Source organism: Lepidochelys kempii, chromosome 5, assembly GCF_965140265.1.
Source record: "Lepidochelys kempii isolate rLepKem1 chromosome 5, rLepKem1.hap2, whole genome shotgun sequence".
Classification (NCBI taxonomy): domain Eukaryota; kingdom Metazoa; phylum Chordata; order Testudines; family Cheloniidae; genus Lepidochelys; species Lepidochelys kempii.
The window spans coordinates 101180164-101207505 of record NC_133260.1 but is presented as its reverse complement, the minus strand read 5'-3'; the positions used below and the strand labels follow the sequence as shown (position 1 = coordinate 101207505).

Here is a 27342-nt window from a genome sequence, read left to right as displayed (position 1 = left end):
ACAAGCAGTCAGCATTCAAGTGCCAGAAAACTAGACTTTCATGCAAACTGCGTACGGGCCAAGGCTACAGCTCTATGCTGACATGAGCAAACAGACGTTATCTGGACGGCTCACTATGTATCTCACTGCGCATTCCAAGCTATCATCAGATACCTATTTTCTAACTGAAGTTTAGATCTAAAGGTCACATTCCAGTACACTGAAATACTGGACCAAACCCAATCCAGGTAACTGCTGCCAAAACCCCACACATCAGTAAAGGACCCATAATGTGACTAATTAACCATCTTTGATTTGTTTTTTCCCCATTCAATATTTAGCTACAAAAACATTAAAAGAAAATCAGCAAAATAAAGTATTTCTGTGCTAATCATAGTATGATACAAACTCCTGGTAACATATATGCGCCACTAAAGTACTGTGGAAAACCCTAGAGATATATGATAAATTAGTGGGGGGGGGGGGTTCTTTCAAAAGAATGCTCCCAGAGTTGTATTTGTTTACAACTGTGAAGCAATAAAATCTGCTATGTGATTTATTATTGGTTTCTCTGTATGGGCTGCCTAGTAGGCAGGCAATTTTGTATTGTGTACAATATTAAAAATAAATAGGATATTTTTAGTTATAAGGGAGGTTGGCTTCACTGGCAGTCACATTGCCCACAGGACAAAATAAGCCAGTAATCTCTCTTACCAAACTATTCAGGATGCCTGAGCAGAAGAATATTTTCTTTGCTGTGTTTATTCCAGGCTAAAAAGCTAGCTCCCCAAAAAGCTAACAGCCCTTCTCACTACTCCATAGAAACAGCTTGCTACAGAGAAACCCAGTCCAAGAACGGTCCAGGACAGGAGCAGGAAGTGAACTCATAAAGGAAGCAGCAGCAGTGCTCTCTGTCCACTTACTGGAGGAACCAGGGATAAGAAAATCCCAGACTCATTAGCACCTTGCCCCCTTTCCTTCTCACCAAAGCAGTTTGGAATGAAACAGGGGAACGTCTTTGATCCACTCCAACCCCAAACAGAAACAAAGTTTGGAAAATGTTTGGATACTAAGCCACTGAACCAAGGTTGGTAACGCTGGGTAGGGTGATTTAGGAGGATTCTGTATTGCATCTGGCCCTCTGTTCCCATATAGGGGTTCAGTTTTTAGCGCCACTGACTCTTAGCTGGCTTTCTGCCTCTTAATGAGGGTTTTTATTTTGTCTGTTTGTTTTTATGTTAGAGATTCTCTGGCTTTAAAGGCTCTGTGACAGGGAGGAGCAAGTGCATTGATTGGCAGCACTCATCGCTTTCACTTCTGTTGCTATTGTCAAGGAAGCACAAGCATTACTGAGAGCTAGCTGTATTTTCCACGAGCTCCAGTCACTGAGTGTGATAGAGTCAGTGCCAAAAGCTGGTACCACAAGGGATTTGTTACACTTCTGTGAATTTTCCCTGGGAGGGGAGGAAAGGAAGAGAGGCATAAACGTTACAAGGTAATAACACCAAGCTGGATTTAAAACTTCTGTGGCTAGCTATTTTCCTCTTAATTTAAGATTTTTCCTTAACATATTTCTTTCTTTTAATGCTTGTATAGCTTTGGAAATGTAACAAGCACTGAAAGAAAGTATTGATTTGCACCTATCTACATACTGCACTGGGATTATTCTCACTTTTCCTTCTAATAAAATGGCAAGACAAAAATAAGTTATAATGCCCTTCCTTTATAAACCAAATCAATAGTTTTAATAAAAATTTCTATTGATTCCTTTATTAATCATTTTAGCTCTATTTCTAAAATTCCTATGGCTGCACTACAGTTCAAGGCCATTCAGCATTCTTCTCAAGAGTGCAATACGAAGGAATCATTGGTATTAGTTAACAAGCAGACAAGTAAGAGTGTAAGTTTCAAAGGCAGTATGGACAAAAATCTTTTACCTTCCATTTTAAGAGAGTACAGGTGTTCTAACATCTGTAGCTACAGATGGTCTGTCCCCTATGTGAGCCAAACCTTTTCCGTCCTCTGTCTATCACTATGCATTATAAAAAAGGGATTAGCTAACATGATTACAAAATATTTTAACGCTTTTCTATATTTTACCACCCCAAAAGTGATTTTATTTTATACCTCAGGAATGAAGCCATAAGCTGAGAGTTCTTCGGAATTGTTCCTACACAAGAGACGGATGAACCACAGAACGCTCTGTGTACAAAGTGCAAAGTACAAAAGCTATTCACCTCCCATGGTAGTTTACATTTGCCAGTGTTTGTTGTATTTCCTATGCCAAATACAAGAAATACGCAGTAAAATAAAATATGGAGGTGTGGAAAATGTTGATTTATTTTATTTATGTTTATTAAAGATAATGCCAAAGTCATGATTGTGGATATTTATCTTTAACTACACATTTCTGCCACTACAATGCAGATGTTGCTGATTCAAGCCCAGGCAAAAAGAGATGTATTTATTACAGGATGAAAGTTAATTTTTCCTACAGATTGGACCACCAGGATACAAGAAAGGGAAGAGAAAATGAAAGTTGAAACTGTGTTTGTTTTGCCCAAGCTACTAGGTATAGTTTCTCTGAGAGCTTCTGTGCTATTTGTTGTACCTTGATTACAGATATACAGTTTTTAATTTAAGCTATTTTGCCTTACAAACTTTTACTGTTTTAGATCTCACTCCTGTAAAAACTGAGCACATGTAAATGGTTGCAGGAGCTGGGTTTCATTTAATATACAGACTTCTTTGCCATACAGAAAGTAACACTGCAGTGCCTAAGCCAACTTTGGTTAATTTCAGGAAGAATAATGCCACTCTGGTGGTATAAAGATATGTACAAGAAGCTTTTAACATATTGTTACTACCATAACGATCCTTTTTCTTAAGTATTTTTATACTTGTTGGCTGAATGTAGCAAAAAGGAATTCCATTAGCAATATCCTTTAAATTATAAATGCTGCTTGTATTCTTGCTACATTGTTCTTCCAATTTTTGAATACAGTATGTTGGCTGCAGTTCCAGATGCCTGCAGTACCTTTTTTTATTGTTGAATAGGTATGGAATATATACCCATCAAAATTTTTTACGGTACCACCAATGTAGGTCTGTAAATATGACAACATATTTTCCCCAAAATAACTTTAATAGTAAGAACGACATCATTTGTTTCATTTGAGATAAACAGGAAAGTAGAGAGGAGAAAAAAAATTCAAAAAGTCACTCAACAAGTCCTGCTTTGGAGAAGGAAATACGGACCATATTTAATACTTGTGAGTACTCAGTCTACTGCCTGAATATATTTTTTATGCTTCGGATAATTAAGTAGACCATACTTCGCAGAAAGATTACAATTTAAGTCTTTACTTTTGCAGCAGACTAATGTTTTACAGCACATGAAAGATGGAGATGGGAAATGTAAAAATACTTTGTATACAAAAGATAAAAGTTCCTCAGACATGAACAGATCTCAGTTAAGTTTCTTACCTGCTGCCATCATACTGAATTTTGACATATAAAAATAGAGAATTATCAGCAAGGAGTAAAAGCTACCAGGATCACAAACCAAACTAAAGTTCTTAAAATACTGAAAGATAACCCCCGTCTAAGTTTAGCTAAAAGTCATCATATGATAGCTATACCAGACCACCTATAAAGGAGATACAGACAAGTTCGGTTTCCACAAGGAAATGAAGTAATGCATTTACCTCCTGAGAGGCCAAGTTTAGGAACAGCAGATGGCATTTAAATAACGAAACTCATTTGGAAATGCTCTTTAATTTACACTATTCCTATTCCCAAAAGATAATAAGATACTTAGATGGTCAAAGTGTACAGATCGAAGCTGCTTGTCAGCCTTACAGGGGAGCACACATTTTTACAAATGAATGTGGCAATTAATTGCTTAAGAGTTCAATTTGCAACAATTGAATTGCGAATTATTGATATGAGAAGCACAATCTATACTTATTTCTAACCCAAGTACTCTACTGCTGCGTAAAACCTGACAGATCAGCTACTCCTCCCTTTCCTTTCTACTTTTGACTGAACAAACACAAGGCAGGTCAGGAGAGCTGTGGTAAAAATAAAGCTAGTTTTTAAAAAGACATGACAGTCACATTTTTATCTTTTTGAGCCCAAGTCACAAAACCAAATGATAAAAAAGGTGTTTTTATTTAAATAAAATACTTGTAAAAATATATTTAAAATTAAATTTGAAATTATAAGATGAGACCTAACCTTACTATAATCTATTAAAATCATTTAAATTAAAATATTCCATATATAAATAAAAATAAGCAGTACGTGTTTGCTGCCAAAGTTATAAAAGAGCCAAAGCACAGAACTGTGAGATGTCGTTGGGTAAGCACGTGCAAACAGAGACTGTAGAAATACTAAAACCAGCATTTGACAGCAGTAGCTTCTTCTACGGGGTCAGAGAAAATATTTTCTTTGTTTCACCTTATTCAACTAATTCAGTTCAATGATTAGTTCATTCAAAATTGAGAAACAAAATTGAAAAAGCAGGAAATACTGTTTTTCTCTTTTCATCTCTGAATAAAAATGAGGTGAGAGGATGAGATCTACTAGTTTAAAAAAATCTCAAAGGACATGGTGACCAGAAACAATCGGTTCTATTCACAAACAATACTTCCTTTGTTTAACAGACCAGTTTCAAATGGAGAATATGTTTTCACAAACATATCTTTTTTTCTTATGTACCCAGCACATTTAAGGTAGATTTATTTGACTAATAAAGATCAAAAAATGAACAAACATTTTAAATTTGGATGAAAATTAGATTTCAAATACAGCTTGACAGAAGTCCCAAATAAAAAATTAGTCCTCTTGTAAATAAGAAATGCATCATGAACAATTTTGTAACAAAAAAGTAAACATTAAGAATTTGAATCAATGCATGGTAAGCTGTATAATTCTTAAATAAATGTGTGTAGATATAGTATAACCTCCTGGTTAGCTAAATGTACCAACAAATGTAGTGTAAAGGCTATATTTAGTTGCAAATCAACATGTTTTAATGTTAATGGTTACCAAAGCAATGAGAATTAAACTTTCTTTAGGAAATAGAAAACAAGATTAAAATTGATTCTTTAAATCAAGGGTTCCTGTTTGATAATTTAAATAATGATTAAAATTGGCAAATTAAATCACATTGATTTAAATCAAACCACCCTGTGGTAGTGAGCATATATTTTTTTTAAATTCGTGCTTTAGAGTACTATTAAAAAGTAACTCATTAGTCACCACATTGTGAAATCTGAGACACCCGCATATCTCCCTATACTTCAGATCAGATTTCTACCTAAAACAGAACATAGTCCTTTGGAACAAAATCTGAAGGCTTTACAAAAATTTGCCCTGGAAAACTGCAGATCTAGATCCAAGTTCCAGCTGACTTTTCTAATGCCTTGATCTTGCAAGGTGCTTGCTCCCAGCTCACACTAAAGTCACTGGAAAAGGGCACTCAGTTCCTTGCAGTACAGAGCTCCAGGTGCACGGAGAGATAGGTGGCCATCCTGCATAACACAGCTGTACAACCCCTGTGCTTCATCAGAAACTCCAAAAGGGAGCTGAGTGTGTCGAGCTATGCAAGTGTATTCTGGGAAAGGGCTTTGAGAACATGGTCTGCATATTTTGTTGCACACTCCAGTAAATCATAGTCCACTACATCCACACTCACCCTCCATTACCTCTGCTACTGGACCAGTATGTCTGTACCTGGGTCCCATGCCTAGGAAGTCTACAAACATGAAAACAACACTGCAAAGCAATGCCAATTTGCACCTGTTCAGAGGTCAAAAGAAGAGTAATTCAAGGTGCAAAAGACTGGAGGGATTCCACTTTGTTTTACTGATCAACAGCAAATAAACAATAATGCAAGGACTAGTACTGGTAGAATTAATTTAACTTTGGGCATACGGATAATTACAGAAAATTAGAACAGAATGTCTATGAATAATTTCTCATCTCCTTTACATTTGTGAACATACTGAGCATATCCTATGAGAGCTGGAGAGGTTATTATATTTATTTTACTGGAATAATAAAATATAGTACAAAATCAATTAAAAAGAAAAAGAAAATCTGAGATAATTTAAGAATTACAGTGTAACCACCCAATACATGCGAATCATTTTATCAGTTAGCATAGCAACAAATTTTGTCTTAAGAATTTCAGAAAAACATGGAAAATTATATTATTTATTCATGCCTGAGCTTGTCTAATACTTCTAAGGGGTGAATTAATTTCAAATCTTGAGTGGCTACAGACTTCAGCTACATTTAAAACAGTAAGCCTTAGAAGTTGGATTGTTATTTGAATGATCTGAAATGAAATGTTAATAAAGATGACAAAATAAAACAAACAACAGATTGTACAGGCAGCACAGGAAGTTTTAGGAAGTGCCTTCACAAACGCTGTAAGTTTCATCAAACAGTCATCCAGAGAGAAATACAGTAGAAGAGCCTGGCCCATAAGACAATACCCATCTTATCTACTCAGTGAATGATTACCCCCCCAAACCCCCCCACACACATTTATCAGTTCCTCTCTCTGGCATCTGGGAGTGCCAGCCTTATCAGTGGGGAGACAGACTTCCAGTGTCAAGAGCACCACTGTTATCCACTTCCATCTTGGATCAGGGGACATCATCACCTCTTCAAAAATTGCATAGGGTTTCCACATATAATGACCTTTAAAATTCTGGGCAATAATACTGAGTTAGTTATAAAGTTTAGTTATATTTATATTATATATTCAAAAATACCTAAACAAGACAGGTGTGTAGAAGTTGGCAATTCAGTGGAAGATTTATGTAAACTTCAGGATAGTGAAAAAACAAGAAACAACTGCAAAACTGCAGTCTAGTTAGCCTGTCTTTATGAGCAAATCAAGTTACTGTAATTATCATTTATACAGAAAACCTTGTTTCTTGATCTTGATCACATTTGCTGTGTAAATCCAAGTAGTGGCCTCATTAATAACCTCATCAGATTCCCCAGATACAGAGCTGTACACATTTTATGAATACTGATTAATGGTAATAAAATTCACCTGCATAGACGTCAAGCCATAATATTTAAGTACTGCCTACCAGTTAACTGTTTGGTGGCCTATGTGAAGTGAGTAAGTGGTCCTAATTCAGCTTCTAGTACAGGTAGTCATGTCAACACTCAAGTGGCACTTCTTGGCTATCTCAGTAGAGGCACCAATGTCTAAAGGGCATAAAGATTGAACTCCCTACTTCTCTTGCTAATTCTAAAGGATGGTTGAGGAACATTAGCAGGATAGTGTGATGAAAACTTCCACTGCTCTTCTCACTGATGAAATATTGAAAAGTAGTAAGCTGTTTATGGTTTGGTGCAAAACATGTTATAATGTGGGTGTAAGTTTACCCTAGTTAACATGCAGGAGTAATGATTACTAGGAATGTTATAAGATCACCAATCTAATCTAACCTGTTTTTAAATTATTTCCTGTCAACATAATAAGCAAGAGTAACTCTCATTAACTCAGTTGGTTTAATTTATTTGTTTTAACTCCTCCTGTGCTAATTATCACCTGTATTCTTCCCCCAACAATTTTCTTAACTTAACTGCTGATTTTCTTGTATTAGGAAAATGAAAAAGTAATCACAACAACTGATGACTATGACATTTCTTAGCAGGCTGGCTTGTACTTGCCTTCAAGCAGAGCAGCTTCAACATTCTTCCAAGTCTATCTATGGCGTGGCAAGCCGGGGCAAAGTTGAGCAAGTGGTGTTGTGACTGGGTGCATGGGGTCGCAATGTCACTCCTTTACATTTGGCACAGTAAAACAAAACAAACCCAGTCATGTTTTGATCGTTTTGGCCTTTAAAAGAAACCCGAATAAACAGAAATTCTATCATGTGGTGCTATACAGACCCCCAGCTTGGATCATTAGCAGGGTTCAGACCTTGATATTCATAGAAGAGACCTCTACCACTTGAACTAACAGAGAAACTGGTAGCAGTAGTAGGCTGTTAACCTCTGTGTGCACCAACCACTAGAGCAGTGGTTCTCAAACTGGCGTTCGCGAACACATGGGGGTTCGCAGAACGTTACAGGGGGTTCACCAGAAAAATTTCACCCATGGCGGCCAGAGGACCCCGGGCACTGGAGGCAGCAGGTGGGACCCAGTTGCAGGGCTGGCAGCCCGAGCCCCGGGGAGAGCGGGTCAGGGCAGTTTGGGCTGGCAGCCCGAGCCCTGCCCCCATCAGTGGGGGAGCCGGCAGCCCGAACCCCAGCGCCCTGCGTGGGGCTGGCAGCCCAAGGCCCAGGGAGAGTGGGGCTGGGCAGTTGGGCCGGCAGCCCAAGCCCCGGCGGTCAACGGGACCTGCAGCCTGAGCTCAGTTGACCGGGGCAGCAGCAGAGACCCCAGGAGCGCAGGTGGCAGCTCAGACCCCTGTCCTTGTCAGACAGGGGAAGCTGGCATCGAGGGCAGAGTGAGCACGGGCCATGCTGTATGTGGGGGATAGTCCAAGCTAATTTGTCCCTCGCAGGCACCCTCATAGGGACAGATCTCGTGGCGGAAGAAAAGCTGTTTGCGAGCCAAACCAGCTGGAAGCACGTTGCAGCCAGTGTAGCAGTGTTAAGGTGCCTCAGTAATTGTCATTCTCTCTGAAGTGCTGTTTTGCCTCAGTGAGACTTGAGTGAATCTTCTCGTTTTCTAGTTTGTTGGTTGCTAGCAGTCTCTCTGTGTTATTTTTATTAGAACTTTTGTACACAAGTTCAATGGATAAGTGGCTGAAAAAGGAAAAAGTGTAAAGACGCAAGGATCAGCTAGTGTTTCCTCAAGTCCACATTGTGGAAAATCTAAGTCTAATGATCATGATGGTCCTGGAAAGAAAGAAAAGAAAATATGATGATGATTATATAAAATATGGCTTTACATGCATTGGTGATCAAGAACATCCAAAACCACAGAGTGTGATTTGTGGTGATGTTCTAGCAAACAGCAGCCTCAAACCTTCTCTACTTCGGCACCATTTAGAAACTAGGCATCCTGCACAACTCGACAAGCCTGTTGATTTTTTCCAGTGAAAATTAGCTGAGAGGAAAAGTGGCATTACCAGTTTTATATCCAAAGCAAGTACTGATAATGAAAATGCACTTGAAGCGTCATACCGCGTGAACTACCGAGTAGCAAAAGCATCAGAAGCCCATGCCATAGCAGAGAGCTTGATTGGTCCATGTATAGAAGATGTAGTTCATTGAATGCTTAGAGAAAAGGCTGTTAAAAGGATTGACATGGTACCTTTGTCCAATAATACATATCATGAAGAATTAATGACATGTCAAATAATGCAGAGACCACAATTGTACATAGAGTGAAAAATAGTCCATACTATACTAGACAATAGGATGAATCGACTGATGTAGCTAATCTAGCTATTTTGCTACTGTTTGTACGTTATGTGAATGAAAGTATGGTTGAAGACGACTTGTTGTTTTGCCGACCATTGGAAGAACGTACAACTGGAGAAGATATCTTCAAACTGACTAATGCATATTTTCAAGAAAAGGAAATAGATTGGTCTCGTTGCCTAGACATTTGCACTGATGGGGCCACATCAATGACAAGGAAGTACACTGGATTTGTAGTTTGAACAAAAAAGGTTGCACCAAAAGTCTCTTGGACTCATTGCAGCATCCATAGACAAGCCCTCGCAACAAAACACATGCCTGAGGGACTGAAGGAAGTGCTGGACAATGCAGTGAAAATGGAGAATTTCATAAAATCACGGCCAAAAATTCCAGAATATTTCACATACTTTGTGAAGAAATGGGTAGTATACACAACTGTCTGTTGACCCATACTGAAGTTAGATGGCTCTCGGGGGCAAAATCCTTGTGCACCTGTTTGAGCTTAGAACGGAAATTCTAGTTGTTTGTTTTTTTTTCCAACAGCCACCCTTTCCACCTTGCCAGCTGGCTCCAGAGTCTAGCTTATTTAGCATATATGTTCTCAAGAATTAATGACCTAAATTTCTCTCTTCAAGGCCTCAATATAAGTTTTCAATGTGCAAGAGCGAGCTGAATCCATGGTAAAGAAGTTGCAGTTCTGGGAAAGTTGTTTGGAAAACAATCAAACTGAGTGTTTCTGTAATCTTCATGACTTCCTGGCAGAACATAAACTTCAGTTGGATCAACTGAAACCAATATAACTGCACACCTAAAAGGACTTTGCACAACTTTTAGGGAATACTTTCCAGCTATGTCAGGCAATAATGACTGGATTTGCAACACTTTTGATGATACCACTTTCTCAACACAAATATTGAACACTGGGGAAAAAGAAATTGATTGAGATCTCCTGTGATTACGAACTGAAAAGGAGTTTTCAGAAATCTGTCATTGATCAACTTTTGGCTGAGTTTAAGAAACGAATACCCCTTTCTGGCAGAAAAAGCTGCAGTTCTGTTACTATTTTCAACAACATACTTATGCGAGAAAGCGTTTTCCTTGTACGCACATCTGAAAACCAAATGCAGAAACAGACTTGATGCCGAACCAGACCTGAGACTTTATCTTTCTCCAGTGGTTCTGGACTTCCAAGAGCTATGCAGAGCAAAGCAAACGCATCCATCACACTGAGGAAATTTAAACTTAAATCCCTTGAAATATTCATTTTTAGGAGAGGGGTCACGAGATTTCACAATTTAGTGAAAGGGGTTCGCGGGCTGTTAAAGTTTGGGAACCACTGCACTAGAGAGCGAGAGAGAGATAAGACACCCACGCTGTCCAGAGGGTGTCTCAGCTTCTGAGGACAGCAGCAGAATGTAGAAACTCAGGACTGCTGGTTCAATTCCAGGGTGTAGAAGGGTGTGTTCTCTGGTCATTATGAACCCTTCTGCCCCTGCGCTCACAGCTTGTTCCCATTCCCCTTTGTTTCGATTAGTATTCCTCCTACATTACCATTTCCCTATCTCCTACTTCCTCTTTTCCATTTCTGCTCTGGCTCCTGCAACCCTTCTCCCTACCCCAATATCTCTCACCTCTGCATTCAACTCTGAATGCTTCCTCCTCCTGGGCACCAGCAAGGGCAGCACTGAGACCACAGGAGTGACAGCTGATGTCCTTGCAGTTCCTGCCCCTGGCACCAGGAGGAGCAACTGCAAGGAAAATCCTAGTCAGCCTCTGCAGCCCTGGGCTGCAGCACGCTCAGTACAGACAGAATCCTTAAAGAATTTCAGTGCCAGAACACTGAAGTCTCTACCGAGCAAGTGCAAACCAAGAATTTTCAGAGGCTCATAAGTGGGCCAAATTGGAATTGATTTTCACAGGAGAATATAAGGCACATCTCTGATACCAGGAGGACCCCTGTACCAAATATGAAGTCCCTGCTCCAAAACACAGAGGTACTAGAGCGTCTCAACAAATTGTGACACTTTTAAAAAACAAATATAGGCAAGTTTGTTCTGAACTATTTTACCGGAAACCTTCCAGAAAAATCTGGCTTGAAGCAGATACACAGCATGGAAAATTTGAGCCAGAATGGTTTAAGTCTGGCAGAGTTATAGGCAACTAAAAAAAAACAGTGGGCAATCTCAACTACAAGTGGCGCTACCAGTCTCATCTATATTCCCAATGAACTGAACCTTAGAAACAAGCAAGCGCCAGGAGATGAAATGGACATCGCCAACTTGAAACCTAGCCAATTTCAAAACATGACTTAAAAAGCAATTGCAGATACTACACCTACCTTCAATTTCTGTGATTTCACAACTATGTTTTTCTTTTTTTCAAATGTGCCCTCTCCTAGAGCTGTGTGATAGGCACAAAAAAGGCATTAATTGCTGTCAAATGCACAGAGTACATTAATGTGTGTGTGTGTGTAGAAACACATTTCCTCTCTAATCTCTTTCAGTTACAGCCTTCTCAGGTGTTACAAGTAAAGAACAGTAAGTAAAGGATTCAGAGATTTTGTTTCTTCCAGTTGACAGGTGTGTCTTGCTGAAATAAAGCATCGGTTCGGCATACACCTTGTTTCGAATGCCACTGTTAAGGGCCGGCTCTTCGTGCCTGTGCAGCTATTTCTTTTACATTACGTCAGTGAATGTCAGTAATCGGGCAAAACAAAAAGCCAATTGCAAACACCCATATATTGTTATTACCAAGTTACCACTTACAGAAATGTTGTGTAGAACATTAACAATAGGTGACTACCGGATGCATGAACACCCAAGTTTCCTGCAGATTAACAGTGAAAATGTGAAAACCTGACTCATACCAGATAACAAGCAACTGCTTCAGGAAATTCACAATAAAATCTAGTTCAGGTCAGTGCAGTTGCTGTGCATGTATTTCAGCTGGATCTGAGTACTTAGGCGAATTATTTACTTTACTTAATATGGGCCTATTTCTCCGTTTGTAGCTAATTCCTAAAATGTTTTAAATACTTAAGTAATCTGTTACAAATAGTTTATCTCCTCACCTCCCTTACATTTCCTAGTAGAAAGAAAATTGTAGACAAGTGTTTTCAAAAGCATTCTGCCCTCTAAATTAATTTCCCTTCTGGACAGGGTGAAATCTTTAGATTGAATGGGAAGCTCTCTATTTTTTTTTTTTTTTTTAAGACTATGCTCACTCAACCTAATAAACTGATTATTTAAAGTTTTCTTATTGGTGAACTTAAGATATTTCAGTTTTCATAACCATTTTATTGGTATTTCCATGGAAAGTTAAAGTTTAGCAAGATTACATTAAGAAAAATAACTCCCTAGTGCTAACCAGCATACCTGATGGACTGAGTACAGAATTAGAAACAGGGAATTATTGAGTTCTAATCCAAGCTCTGCTAATGACTCATCTTGTGGCCTTGGACACATTATCCGGGCCAGCATTTTCAAAGAATTGTCCATTAATTTTAGGTGTCCAACTGGGGACACCTAGGGTTGACTTTCAGAGGTGCCAAGCAACTCCCCACTCAAATTATAAGTGCTCAGCTCTTCTGAAAAAACAAAAACCAAAACGGTCCCTTTGTTTTCATACCTGTACCTGGGTCAGTCTTGGAAAAATAATGATTTTTAAGCAGCGTTTAAAGTGAACCAGTAGATGTTTAAAGCAGTGTAGGAACTGGCTTGTAAGGTCTGACACAAAGCTCACTTACTGGTATGAACTGAATAATTTACAAGCCACACAGGTAAAGCATCACAAGTCTCACATTCCAGCAATATGACTGCCTCATCAAGGAAACTCATATGCTCCTTTCAATTAAAAGCTTCAATTTCACATGCAATTGGTGGCTGATCCATCTTCCCACATGAATTTCTGAATGCTATACTGTAAAAAGTGAGCAGAGGTGTCTTTGAAAGGCCAAACCATTTTTCTATAGAGACTCTACTATCTGAAAAGATACTGTGAGTCAAAACTGCAGCAAATTAAGTTTATTTTTGCTTCTTGCAAGGATTTGAGTATAACTGTTGTTACTGTCCATAAACTTCCCTTCTCTTGGTCATAATAAAATACTTTGACTTAAATTAGAGAGAACAAACAGTGCAGTGGTTACACAAGTTATGTAAACTAGTTATTACTCAATTTCCTAAATAACTTATATTACAATATTTATATATTTTCATTTATCTTTGGTGGAGTACAATGTTTTCACTGAAACTTTATTATCTTTTCAGGGTCAATTGTGGCTCTAAATTTGGGTTTATAAATGTTATGATCTGAGACAAGTAGCAGTGCTTTCAATTTAAAAACAAAACATTCTAGAGAAAGTTGTTTTTCAAAGCAAACATTTCCCTTAAGTGTTTGCAACTCAGATATTGCAGACTGTGCTAGTGTATGAGAACCTGAAGGTGAAATGAAATAGAAATTGATAATAAACAAAAGGAAAACTGACTAGTACATTTTTATTGTCTGGTCTGGGAGAAATGCAGAAAGTAAACAATCCACATAAGTAGTGAAAACTGAACAGACTCTAAAGTTCTGTCAGGAAATATAAAATCCAGCGGTGTCTTTATAATATAATAAAAAGGACCTTAAGATGTGCCAGCTTAGGTTTGTATTAGTGAATTTAGTGCCTATGAACACTGTTGACTTGCCAGTCAGAAAATGAAGTCCTCTTAAATGCTTCCTTTGCTCCCTTCCTCATGCCTTTGTCCATTCCTCCCCCTAATCTTAGACTTCTCCCCCTTTCTTTGGGTACCAGGAAACTTCCCCTTCTCTACTCAGACCCCTCCCTTCTCTGAAGCCTATCAATAATAATTAATTTCAGAAGAAGTGTATACACATAAATGAATTTGCACCATCTTCAGTTTTTATCTTTATCTGGTCAGGTAGTGCCTTGTGTCTAAACCACTTACCTGTCTAATTTAGAATGTGAGATATTTGGGATAGGGATCACACCATGTTTTACTGAGTAAACACAATCACAATGCTCAGATAACAAATAATAGAGCTGTCTTTGTTTTGATTACAGCTGGTCAAGTTATACTCATGAGTAGACTATCAGACTATTGTGACAGTTTGGGGAATAAGTCAATTTATAAATTCCATTCTGTTTTATGAACAGCATTTATAATTGTAACTTTTGGTGTCGACTGGAACCTCCATTTAGGAGCAGAAAGACTGTTTGGGAAGCTGAAACTAAGTTCCTAGGGGCAGAGAGGCTGACTTTTAACAACTCTGCCCCCGGCAACTGATGGAAAATGGAAAATCCCAGTCAGAAAAGAGTGTCAGATCCTGCTTTTAAAAGTGAGATGCTCTCTAAACAAGGGAGCTAGTCCATCATCAGAAACAGAAGCCAGAGTGGGGAGTGGGAACAGGACTCAGGAGATGCTTCACTTGTCTGTTTTAAGTGAAGTCTCTGGCTCATGTATGTGTTATTGGCCATTGAAATCATACTGTATTGTTTCTGCAACCTGATGGGGTGATAAACTTTGTAAACAAACAGAAAATAACATTTCCAATATAAATTTGTGAATGAATCATCAATTATAATAAAATTCATGTTTTTTTTCAATGAAGAAACCAGCAGCCATCTGAATGTTCATGAACAATTAAGAACCTCACACACAAATAATAAACTTGCCAGATTTATTCCATGAAAATATGACGATTTCTGTACTATTTAACTGGCTCTAAGATAAAGATCACTGTAGTTATTTAAAGTGCATTGAGAATATTTGCTGTAAATTTGGAATTCTCTATGTACTCAACCTAATATATGCTCTGTACAGTTAAACAACTGCTACCTGGTAAAACCAGAAGCAGAAGAGTTGGACACTTGTAATTAAATCCAGCTTTATTTTTCCAAGATCACTTTTTCACCTCCACCTAATACTATAAAAGAGGGTGCGTTTAAAAATTAAAAGCTTTCATTAAATATACTGCATTGGCTGTATTATTAGCTAGCCCTTGCTTTGAAGATACTGTCTTAACAGTGTTAGAGAAGGTGAAGCTTGAAACTTAAGGTTTATTCTTTTTTGATAGTTGCCTGGCACATTTTAAGACTTAAGTCTCCTGTTTTTCTAGAAGCATATAGATGTGCAGAATAGATTCTCTCTGCAGCTGCTTTAGATTAAAGACACCTGAATTCTAAGAACTTCATTACAGTCTGAAATAGTTAACACAGCTTTCCATAATTAATCAGTTCTGCTCTGTATAACTAATCTGACCTTTGAGTGTGTCATGTCTAATAAAAAAATTGACTACTAATTAGAAAAGCTTATGGTATATGGCCCTACTAAGTAACTACTACAAAATGTTTAGTGAAATTAAGCTTAAAGTATTTAAGGCACATTTTATTTTGCACTTAAGAGCTTGAGTGATTTTTTTTCCACTAAAGCTACTGTATGTTTGAGTAATTAGGCACACATTTGTTACACCTGCCAGTAATTTGTTTTTTCAACTTGGAAAAAAAATGCAAGTGGTTAGATAGTTCGCTGCGCTGTGTTTTATGAAAAGGAACCTCTTATCTCTCCCTCCTTGGGTGTACAAGCGCTGATAAGCAAGAAGTCCTTAGGTTGCACCCATAAAAACACTAAAAGATGTTCTGGCATTAACAGTGTCAGAGGGCACGGACATTTGTTATCTTACTGCTTATATACAGGCAGTAGATCCATCCAACTTGGAAAGGGACTTCTGACTCCCCTCTATCCCCACCCCCTGTTAAAATCCTTTCAACATAAAACACCACCACTAGTGAATTTAAACAGAAAGAATATTAGTGAGAAACTCTTAGGGTGAAATCCTGATCCCACGGAAATCAGTGACAAAACTATTAACGTCAACAGGACCAGGACTTCACCCTTAGTTTTCTGCATCCTAAAATCATCTAATCTAGGATTGGTGTGTTGTGATCTGATGTCCCTGAATGGCAGGTAGCAGCACCAATTACTAACCTAAGAATGGTTTCAGAGTAACAGCCATGTTAGTCTGTATTCGCAAAAAGAAAAGGAGTACTTGTGGCACCTTAGAGACTAACCAATTTATTTGAGCATAAGCTTTCGTGAGCGACAGCTCACTTCATTGGATGCATACTGTGGAAACTGCAGAAGACATTATATACACAAAGACCATGAAACAATACCTCCTCCCACCCCACTCTCCTGAGTTTGTGGGGAGGAGGGGGTGGAGGGTGAGAAAACCTGGATTTGTGCTGGAAATGGCCCAACTTGATTATCATACACATTGTAAGGAGAGTGATCACTTTAGATAAACTATTACCAAGGAGAAGGAGAATGGAGTGGGAGGAGGTATTGTTTCATGGTCTCTGTGTATATAATGTCTTCTGCAGTTTCCACAGTATGCATCTGATGAAGTGAGCTGTAGCTCACAAAAGCTTATGCTCAAATAAATTGGTTAGTCTCTAAGGTGCCACAAGTCCTCCTTTTCTTTTAACCTAAGAATTGGTCTGTTCTCTATATATTGTCACTTTCTCTGTGTTTCAACTCCCAGGCACTTATCACAGTGATAACAGAAAACCCAAAGCACTTCACACAGGAATAAACACACTGGACCGAAACAAGTGTACTATACTTCCCACCATCCATTAACAAAGGACCAGGGAATGGATTGTACAATGTGCTGCCGCTAGAAAGGGAAGCTGGATCCAACTCTCCTACTGGAAAACTACCTGAGAGTTTAAAGTTGAAGAAACTGTAGAGGTAGTGGGAAAAGTTGGTTGGAAAGTTTTCACTGGAAATGTTGTTTCAGTGAAATCAAAACTTTTTGGGAAGTCACTGACAAAATTTCATTTTGAAAATAACTGGAAAAAAGTTTTGCAAGTGTTAAAATGTCCACGTTACATAAAACAAATTTTAAAAGTGTCAAAATCGTTTAGACTGACCTAAAATGCATTTTGTTCTGTGAATAGTTTTGATACTGTCTTTTCATCCCAATTCAGGATGAAACAAATCTCAGTTTTTCACTGGACAGAAAATCCATTTTCTAACAAGCTCTAGTAGTGGATAGAACTGTGCAAAGGACAGAAGTTCTGTTTCATGAAGGATTTAGAGATTCAAATTTGGCTTTTTTTTCACATCAGAAAAAAAACTTGACAATTCCAAAATGCTCCACAAAGGAAAATTGAAACATTTTCATTTTCACAAAATCAAAACATTCTATTTCAATTTCTGCTGTTTTATAATTAAACCAAAATTAAGATAAAATAAAATAAAAAGAAATTTAAAAAAAAGTAATTTCAACAAAAAATTGAAACATTTCGTTCAGAAAAATGTTGAAACAGGACACGTCAAATGTGTTGGAACTTTTTGCCAGTTTTCTTCAGATACAAAATTCCAGCAAAACTGACCAAATTTTGCTAAGTATTGTGATTTTAACAGAACTGCATATACAGATGGGATATGGTTCCATCGAAAAGTTTCAACCAGCTCTAGTCATGGACTTTATCCCACCACCATTCCTTATAACTTTCTTGAGGTTATTTCCATCTCTGTTCCTTATATGACCAAAATACAGAAGTTTGGGCCTGTTCATTTCTGACAACAGAGTCCAGGTCTCTCCAAGACTATTTCTAACATAGGCATTCATCTGGTTTCCCACCCAGGAGATACACAAAAGTCTTCACCAACACCATTTCTCAAAGGCTTTAAATTTTCCTCTTGTCAGAAGCATCAGTTTCCCAGGATTCACATCCGTAAGTTCCTATTAAAAAAGTCATTACACTTTTCATCAACCAAACCTTTGTACATTTCAAGATGCCACGGTTTTTCCCTCACTTTCATAAGGGAGGCCACAGCTAAGCAAGCCAGCCCCAGTGTTCTTCCAATTTTTTTTGGAGCGGCCTTCTCCGTTGGCTCTGTATGGATCCCAGGTAACTAAATTCAGGTACTGCCTCCACAGCTTGACTGTCCATCAGGGTGTGCACTTGCTTCCTGTTATTAATGATCATGTCAGCGTATGGACATTTTGGTTGTGCCACATTCAGGGATAGACTATATTCCTCAGTAACTGTTTTTACAGATGCCAACATTGGTTGCATTGCCTCGATATTGCAGCGAAGAGTATCAGCATATCCAAGGCCATTTAAAAAGGTCTCTACCAATGGAAATCCCAGCTCCTTCCCCAGCTTGCCTAATAATACATTTGCATACATGTTGGAAAAACTTGGGAACAGAATACACCCTTGTCTCACACCCTGCCCAGTGGGAAACCACTCGTCGCCTTTTGTGGTTTCCACCGTGGTCTGTTGTTGTCAGTAGAGCCTTGCAATGAGCTCACTGAGGTGCTTTGGAAACCCCATGGCACCAGTATTCTCCAAAGATGGTTATGTTGGATGGGATGAAATTATTTGGAGTAGGCAGTGAAAGACAATCAAGGAGGGGTTATGCTCCCAGCTCTTTTCAATGTAACGGATATTCACAATTTGATCACGTGTCTCGTCCCCCTCTGAAACCACCTTCTTGTGGGGGTAACTCTGCTTCTATCTTGCGCTTCATAGAAATTCAATTGTTATTTGAAGGGATTTTTTGTAATAGGAAGGTTAAAAAATGAATCAGTAAAAATCTGAAAATGATTAAGACCTTGATCCAGCAGATTACTTTAAACACACAATTAACTTTAAACATCTGAGCAGTCCAATTGACTTCCAAATTATGCTCATGCTTGAATTCCTTTCTAGATCGAGGACTGGAACTCTGTGGGTATAATGCTAAATGTAAGAGAAACATCTAGCTATTTGGTGAAATTTTGTTTTTTTTTTCCTGTAATTGGATGCTGGCATATTTTTGTGGAAGAGAGATTCAATTTACTGGACTAGTTTCTCCAAAATTTTTGAAGATTGGCAGTATCTATTTTAAGTAGAAATCCATTAGTAATTTTTTCATCATAGTCAGTGATTTATGCACAGGTTTTTCTGAGCCCTTGACGTTTGCCAATATTCTCTCAGTAGAAGCCACAAGAACAGTACAGTGTGTTGGGGCAGTTCTGATAACAACAGATCTGCAAAGAGTGAGTATGTGCTATGTATTCCAGCACTTCGGTATCTAAAAGGCATAAAAGGGCCACACTTCAAACCCACTATTAGAGAATTTAAAAAAAAAGACACTTTAACCATTTGCAATTTTGAGGCAGGGCACCCAGGCCCAATGCTTTTCAGTCTGAAGAATGTCCATTTCTCAGACTGCCACTCAGAAAAGAGGCTGTGAAAAACTGAAAATGAAGGTGGTGTAAAACGAAAGCTCTCTCCTGATATGCAGTGTTCAGCAATCACACCCTATAATCACCGCTGAAATAACTGTATGATGAAAGCTACATTGTTTTGATTTTTAGAATTAAAGTAGCTTTTCATATAACTTGACCATACTGCCATCTAGTGAACAAAGTTGCTCTTAAGAACAGAGAAGGAACTGTAGGCCTGTTTCTCTTCTTCATACCAGATAAGGAAAATAGGAAACTTGGACATTTCCCAACTGCTCTATTGATCATCCTGCATTAGCAACCCCTTCTATTGTACTCTGCAGACACAACAATGTCCTGAAATACAGCATGGATCAAAGCTAGGGATAGAGAAAGGATTAAAAGAAAAATGCTTCCCCCCTCACCTAAATTAAGACATTGGAAACTTAAATATCTTTTTCTTTTAATAAGCACCAATTAATTACACAGAAACCAAGGTGTGTCTGGGAACAGAATGAAACTCATCCAGCAAGTGTCAGCCCAAAGGGAAAATATGCAGCCTCGCCCCAACAAGGCAGCAAACATTAAGACCAAACTTATCATTTATATCTCACACCAATAATTATGCTCAGTCTGAAGCCAGAGCACCTCTGGCTGTGATTGTTCTCTGAGATGAACTGGATAGGAATCAGACCTAGACAGGTTTCAGAGTAACAGCCGTGTTAGTCTGTATTCGCAAAAAGAAAAGGAGTACTTGTGGCACCTTAGAGACTAACCAATTTATTTGAGCATGAGCTTTCGTGAGCTACAGCTCACCTCATCGGATGCATACCGTGGAAACTGCAGCAGACTTTATATACACACAGAGAATATGAAACAATACCTCCTCCCACCCCACTGTCCTGCTGGTAACAGCTTATCTAAAGTGATAGTTATTGGATGGGAGATTTCCAAGGAGATGCCAGTGCAGAAAGTGGTACTGGTAATTCAGTACTGCACCAATAGTCCAGCATGGCATGGTGTTAAGGGGCACTGAGCTACAGAAGATATTAAAGCAGACGTTTGGATCAGTTTTGGTCAATAGAGGTTAATAAGAGATCTTTGTCCTGATCACATTGCAACAAAGCCCCCTGCAGTTTCAACTGGATAAGATGACCACTTTCCACCCTAAAACACTTGTGTACTCTTGCTATGTGCTACAGTCTGCACTTCACTCAGCATGCAACTATGCTTCTGCTATACTGAATCTATACTGTATAGTTTGTAATGGGTTTTTAAGAGTTAAATTTGGGGTCCTTCTGGATAAAAGGCACATGCATATATGCCCACCTATCTCGTGTAAAAGCTTCACATGGTTTTAGAATTCTGTGCCTGTACATGTTGAGACATCTGCATGTGTATTAAAAAATTTAAGATGGCGATCACTTACTAACTTTTTGTTCTGCTTTTCAACTGGGTCATGAAAATTGTGTAAAAAGAAATCTTGTGCCCACGGACTTTTTGTTATAAGGGAAGCACCTCAAGTTTTGTGCTCACATGGCTCGTTTTTGTTTTCTTTAAGATCAATAGGCTGATAATAGTCTCTTAATAGTGCCTGCTATTAAGAGACAATGCTCCCGAGAACCACATTAAGCTTTTGCCGGAGTTTACTAGATATGCAGGTCTGGAGATGGAGAGAGCAGGAAGCCAGCAATATTCTCTGCTAACTTACGTAACAGGATGGGATGGAGGGGTTTTGTTATTTAACTAGAAAAAGGCAATTTTCATCTATTAAAAAAAAAAAAAAAGTTTTCCACTTCCATTCAAATGACCAGAATGGTCTGGTCAGGGACCTGCACATTGGCAAAAAAAAAAAAGGCCCTGAAGTTCTTTAAACCCCAAAATCTTTGGCACAATCTGAAAGAAATTCATGCTTCAAGGAGCTTTGTGAGGTTTGGAGTTTCATGTACTGCAAAGCTTTCAAAAGTCACCAAAGCCTGAACACATTCTCTTTACACTGTCTCAATGTGTGATTTGCCGTACATCTGTTTTCTGTGTCATCTAACTTTGGCTGTACTTTTAAACAGAGATAAGAGGTACATCCCAGTTTGATCCCTGGGCAAATCCCCGTCTAGCGCTTGCTTTCAAGTGGAAGTAAAAAATACCTCTCTCACTTGATAAAAGCAGAGCATTCACTTTGAAGATGGATGGCATTATAAAAAGAAAGTTGAAAAGTAGCCCAGACTGTTGACACCTGTCCTTGTGACAAAGAGAGCATGCTTGTAATCATTTGAACTTACTACTGCTTTTTCTTCAGCAACAGAATTGCTCTGACTGTATAGTTGAAGGGACCCATTACTGACAATCCGACTTCTCTCTGCCCAGCACACAGTGTTGAAAAGTGGGGTGGAGGGTACAATCCCACTGACAACAAGGTTATTGAGTGTACAGTACTAGCCTCCTAATCACTACGCTTTGGGAGCTCAGATGATAATCTCTACAGTCTCTCTTGCACAGTCACAAGTACTTTACTTTTTATCTCCCAACCCCCATTCTCTTGTACTTGAGCTCAGGCTAACTGGAGCCAGCCTATGCTGGTAACCACTTGATCAGAACTCATGGAAACAGACGGGCAGTACTTACTGTTGTTCGATACAAAGGGGAGCTTTATCTGAAATTTTGTCCTGCCAAAGTTATAGTTGAAAGGTGACCTGTAAAGGAAGAGAGACATATTGGGCCTGTGCCCTTTTATGTCTCTTACAGCTGTATAAAAAAAATGACTAGATTTTTTCCTCTCCTCCATCCCTCCCCCAGATTAGAAAGGCAGGTCTCTTCTTCTCTGAAAGCCACTGTGGTCATGGGAGAATTGGTGTCATGATATCACAAGAGTTAGAAGACTGAGAGCTGAATAACACAAGGAAGGAAATTTTAATCAGGCTGTTTAAAACTCTAGAATGTCTCCCTCCTTATCTCCCTCCACCCCCATGCACACAAATTACCCCAATGGCTACTGAACATTTGGAAAAAGAGAAGCCTTTGTTAAGGATTAATTGAAAAGCTAGGGATATTTAAAGTGTACGAGCTCACATTCACCATTGGACAAAAAAAATTTCAAAATTGACAAAACTTCAACAAAAACTTCCATAACTTCCAAAACTACTTTGACTAGCTCCACAAAGAGGCCCCGTAGCAAACCCAGGGAAGACAGACATTATTCCTGGTGTTTAAATTTTAAAACACGCACAAACTTCAATACAAACTTTAAAAAGAAATTTCTGGGCGTAAAAGCCAACACATTTCAGACTTTCTTTCTATATAAAGCTGTTAAAAATGGCACAAGCCCAAATTTTTTTAAATAATCTTCATAGGTCACCTTAAAAAAAAACCATAAATGAAAGGTTACATTGTTTGTGCACCACATTATTAGTGAAAAGTGTTTTTAAGCTGCCTGTGTTCCCTTAAGTGTGTTACTTAATCTGTATATGTTCAAATATGTGGTAAATACCTCAAACCAAAGAGGGAGAAATGCCAGACCATTAGTCTAAAGGCCAGTCAGCTTGGGAACCTCATCAGAGTTAATCCTCATTTAGTGTTGGCTAATTATTTGGCACTATATCTCAAATGATGGCAGATTCCACCTCCCTATACGCATGTGCCAAAACATATTCACAGCTGCCAACTAAATATGAAAGCGTGGGAGTACTCGATCAGCTTCCCTTCACGTTATGTGGGAGTGCCCCAGGACAGAACGTTTGGGGACAATGTGCTTATATACCTGAGTAAGGAATTCCTTGGCAAAGTGCCCAAATCAAACTACACATCTGCGAGAACCTGAACAAATCCAGGGAAAACAAAACTCTGAAGTAAACGTCTTTTCTGCACTCCAACAATTGGCCAGAAAATGCATCCTTTTCAAATTGGTGGGAGCAAGTCTGCTCACCTTAATTAACATTTATATATGTGCATGGCATGTAACAGAAACATTGTGTTCAGCAGGAAGGTCTCCTTTGCAACAAGAAAACATCTCTCAGGACACTCTCATGCAGATACAGAGAGATCTAGTAGACAGTTTAGTCCTAAACTAGGCTGTTTTTTGCGGGTCATGAGTTCAAGGCATGATTCCCATTTCTAATTTAGACTCGGTCACATCCTTGCTATCAACACAAAACAAAGAATATAAGGAAGCCGCAGGGACAGCTGGGTTTCAGACAACAGAAGTTACTAGCTATATGCAAACATACAAGGCCTAGCTGCAGATGTACACTTCCTCTCTGCTATGTTCTGGCAGCTTCCGCTATAGAATATAGACAAGCCCACTAGAGGGCTCCCAAACTATTTAAAAGGATACTACCCAATTCCTATATACTATTAAAACTATTACAATAATTTAAACAACTAAATTCATTCATCTGCATGTAATACAGTGTTATTGTCACAACAGAATGACTTCTGTCCAATGATACTACTGTATGTTTTTTGCTATCCAGAACAGGAGTGTTACAGCCTTGAACTAAGAGTAGTCTCTTCCATGGAGGTCAAAACTCTGCTAGTCCTGTTTTGGTTGACTCAAACTCCACAGGGATGCCACAAAAGGAAAAAAAACAATAACTTGATTCACACAGGCAACAAAAATTGTTCAGAACAGTTTGAGACTACTCAGGCTTTATGACCAGGTGACGTATCACCCAACTCAGCAGATGTCACTGGGAGGCTGTTGGATTCAGTAGGACAAGAAAATTAAGGTGTGCTGGGAAAATCTATTAATGAATCTTTGGGGGGTGGACCATTACACATAATGACCCAATTATATGTGCAAGTGAGACAACAGAAGACATGGTTGTGTACTTGACTGTCAACAAAGGATAGGGCCATAATAACCAAAACTTTACAGAAAGAAAAAAGCACACACGGACACCAATTGTGAAAAAAATATATACGTTTGTCGCATGCACAGACAATTCTGCAGGTGGGGCAAGGAAGTGGAAGAATCCAGATGACATTACAATAAGGGAATATTGAAAATTACTATCGGTAGCTACTTTGGATATTTGAGACAAATCTTTAGACAAAATTCTGGATGCTTCAGAAAAAGAAAAAGCTAGTGAAACTGAAACTGCTTTTCTAGTAGCTGTTTTGCACCAATTTAATTTCAGAGGAGAGGTGCTAAAACTTATTCCACCAAAGAATGCTCAAAGGAATTTGGGGATGGATTGTTGGAAAGAGTTAAGAACTGGCCCACAGCGATGTGAAAGCCAGTACAGGTTAAGTAAGAATTTACCCTAACTTCCCCATACTGAAATCAAGTTTAATAAAATGTCCTCCCATTACACTTCTCATAATGAAGAGTCTTAGAGCCTGTTTCTACTAGAGCTTTTTACCTTGAGCTAAAGGGATTGCCAATTAACTCAAGACAGTCAACAGCTTGGAAAAGGCTAGCCTGCACACTCCCCAAATGTTTGTTTCAGGCTATAGTGAGTTTACCTGAGTCTGATCCCTAGGGAAATCCTAGGGGCTGTCCACTCCCTCTTCTCCCAACAAAATCTTCCTGTGATGTGGTCAACTCAAGAACCTTCCCAGTAGGGGCTTCCCTCCTGCTTCTGAACTACAATCTAGAGTGAATCACACATCTAAAATCCTGCAGTCAAGTCTCATGAGCTTTGGTATTTTTGGAAGCAAGATGTGCTTTTAGGCATAAATACCACTGGAGTGCCAAAAGAGTGTAACTGAACTGATGGGACCTAGCAGGTAAATTAAATGGAGATATGGTAGCTGGACTTGCTAAAGTGCAAAGCACCACTTATGCGCACTCTGCATGACTTAACTTGAAGCAGTGTACTTTGATCTATAAAAATGATACCAAAACACGACATATGTATACAGTATGAGATTTAATAAGATGCATCCCTTTACTCTGACAAAGTAACATGTCAGAGGCACCTGCCTGCCTTAAGAACTGAGTGTGTGTCAAGTATGTTTCATCCCATCCCAAGCACAATAAAAACAGCTGAAATATCTTTCATGTGTAGGTAAGAGGCAGTTACTTACCTTAGTCACTGAATGTTCTTAAAGATGTGTGGTCCCTACATGTATCCCATTATGGGAAGGCATGGGGTGCATGCATACCCAAAGCAGAATAAATGTAGGGACCAGCATTCAAAGAATTACCCTTTGGGCTAATCTGCCCATGATTATAGTCAGTCAAAAGGGTTTTCATTTCTATTTTGTAATTTATATGTACTTGATAGGTGCTTATATGCATTAGAATGCATTCAAGCATAAACTAGACCATCACTAGGAAAACACTATTCAGCGTGATTAAATTGTAAAATAGTTGCCAATTCCTAATTTGTGATGACTGAAGTTTGGTAGCAAAGATACTCATTTTATTCCTAGCCACACCCACCTCTCAGGTAAAGTGGAAAATAAACGTACACTGCACAAGCTACGTTTTAGAGTCCAAACTAGTTCATCATCTTACAATACTGCATCTTACAATACTGCAAAACAATATATATTTATGGCTAATGCCATGGAAATTATGTGGAGAATTTCGCACACCAGATTCTGAAGAAATCACCTGGATCGATTGGTCTTCAGCTGTCATTAAGACTGCACTGATCACAACACATCCACCATTCTTCTCGCACTCTCGCCTTTCTTCTCCATGTTCGTCCGAAACGTTTTCTGCAGAAATATTTTAGAATATTTGCTTTGTTAAGCAAATTTACTTAAATAACCCACCAATAAGTTGTTCAGCAAGTGCTTTCTTGATTTAAAAAAAAAAAAAAGACAGACTCATTCTATTTAAGCTTTTTCATCTTCACATTGTTTAGTCACCCTTCTATTTACCCATTCTCTTCCCTGACCCTAGAGATCTTTCAATCCCTCGTAAGCATCTCTTCTCCTTTTCAGAGACCTATGTTGGGACCCCTGCTCTCCCCGAAAAGACTTTTGATAAAATGGGCCCAGAGGAAGAAGTGGCAATAAGGATTTCCTAACTGAGACTTCTTCCTGACTGTGTTATTGGAAAGGAGGGGTGGGGTTGCCTACATACAGAACAACTCCCAAGCTTCACAGCATTTGCAGGACCAGCAGGAGGGCTGAGTTCAGAGGCACAGGAATTCCATGCCAATGACCAGCTCTATATCCACGGAAAACCTCATCCTGGTCCTTTGTAGCCTTCTACTAAAGCTACGCTTTCAAGACTTCCTCAGCAGTGGGTCCTGCAGGGAACAACTTTGAAAGGAGATCTCCACCATGGAAAGTTAAAATCTAAAGGCTGTGCCATATCTCCACAGTGCCAATGAGAAGATAATGTCTGTCCCTGGCCTGCTTCCTCCCAACTTGCAGATCTCCAGACCCAAAAGGTAAGGGGAGGGGGCTGCAGAGGCAGCTGACCCATTTTTGTGCCCAATCCATCTGGCAGAGACCCCTCCTTGCAGGAATCTTGGGGTAGCCATTGGGCTCATTTCCATTTCCCAACAGACACACACACACACACACACACACTAGTAGAAGAGTGTGCTAAATGCCAACGCGTGCAGCCACCCAACGAACATTACAGATATTGTCACTTGAAAAAACTTCTGCTGACACATACATTAGTTGACAGAACAGTCCTCATCTTCTCACAAGTGAGTTGTTATGAGGCTCATGACCCAGGCAATCACGAATTTGCTCATGACCCAATTCTCTTTGTTGAATTCCGTGGCTGCCAGGCAAGGAAAGATACAAAACACTGTGTGCTGATGT

General features: G+C 38.9%; 1 protein-coding gene and 1 long non-coding RNA gene across 5 annotated transcripts in view; one reads left to right on the top strand and one right to left on the bottom strand.

Moving 5' to 3' along the window:
• Positions 1 to 27342, bottom strand: part of KANK1 (KN motif and ankyrin repeat domains 1) — a 170743-nt gene that overhangs the window by 81242 nt on the left and 62159 nt on the right. The window contains exon 3 of one of the 4 annotated variants that reach the window (XM_073345218.1): positions 26149 to 26274. The exons of 1 other annotated variant lie outside the window; for it this stretch is intronic. The gene's annotated coding sequence lies outside the window, so the exon portion shown is untranslated. Of the gene's footprint in view, positions 1 to 2106; positions 2182 to 26148; positions 26275 to 27342 lie in introns of those variants that run through there. 2 more of the 4 variants (XM_073345217.1, XM_073345220.1) reach the window with 2 other exon arrangements.
• On the top strand, positions 863 to 2356 carry LOC140911688 (uncharacterized). Its single transcript, XR_012159088.1, has 3 exons — positions 863 to 1066; positions 1222 to 1474; positions 2112 to 2356. It is a non-coding gene; the product is annotated as an uncharacterized lncRNA (long non-coding RNA).